Raw genomic sequence first — 1,225 nt, 5'->3', positions numbered from 1 at the left:
AATAAAAAAGAAACAATATTTAAATATTAAATCTTATAAGACCGTGAGAAACACAACCAATAAAATGCCTTTAACGATCGAACTGTATCTTAGGTACTGATTATAATTCCGTGAGAATTTATATAAAACTAGCATCAAAACTCTCCTCTCCTTCTGTGTTGATTAGCGAAATTAGAAATTGCACACCTGTAGCATTAGCATGATTTTCGCGTCCGTTATCCTCTTCGGCATTACTTGAGAGGCGACAGTACAGTTCAAAGCATAGCCTCCAACACTTTTTCCGTGAACTTTCAAGACATTGACTGCTTTATAACAGGATATAAAAATCCTCCTTTGCCATCGTTGATTTTTATGTATCTAATGTCATTACGTTGACAGCTAATCGATATAAAATAAAATATGCTAGCAAGCGCCGTCTGCCGTTTAAAAGGTAAAACGGACAACATTTTTTCGACAAGACGCCGTCTGTGTTTAAAACGTGAAACGGACAACATTTCCGATGTTAAAATTTTTGACATTTCAACTTCACATCGAGATATCTTCCTTCGTAGGGTACGTAGACAATAAAAACATATTTATAATATAATTTAAACTCTAAAACTAAATTACGGATATATAAAAGTTCATAAATTCAGCCATTTATTGTGAGATCTGATAATCTCGGATACACGAAACTCATCGACTCGCGTAAAGATACACGTGCGGTCTCGCGCTTCGCGTTCACTTGGCGCGAGACACTGCCGTGTCTCTTGATTGTAGTAATTTGTAAGAAAATCGACAAAATATCAATTAAATTAATCTTTTGAATAAAATTTTTTCTAAATTTTTATTTTTACGTACGTATATTTTATCTTTATCAGGAGACGCGGTAGTGTCTCCGGCCATGTTCAAAAACTGAAAGACACTACAAGTCTCGTATCCCGAGCCACCAAGTTCATTCTTGGGGGGTGCATAACTACTAAAACATAAAAAATTTTGAAACGAACGTTATATGTCTTGAAAAGCGGCATCGCCACGAGTAATTTGAGCCAAAAAAATTTAAAATCGGTCAAGCCGTTCTGGAGATACAAGCGGTCGAAAAGTAATGATTTTAATGAAAGTTTCTGTTTGTCTGTCTGTATATATGTCCGTATGTCCGTCCATCCATCCGTCCGAAATATGTAACTATTTAACATCCCCTCTCACCTTTTATTCACACCTCCATCATCATCAACCCGCCGGACCT

The sequence above is a fragment of the Cyphomyrmex costatus genome, unplaced genomic scaffold, assembly GCF_001594065.2.
Source record: "Cyphomyrmex costatus isolate MS0001 unplaced genomic scaffold, Ccosl1.0 scaffold93, whole genome shotgun sequence".
NCBI classification, from domain to species: Eukaryota; Metazoa; Arthropoda; class Insecta; order Hymenoptera; family Formicidae; genus Cyphomyrmex; species Cyphomyrmex costatus.
The sequence above is the reverse complement of the archived record's forward strand: the minus strand, read 5'-3'. Positions refer to the sequence as shown.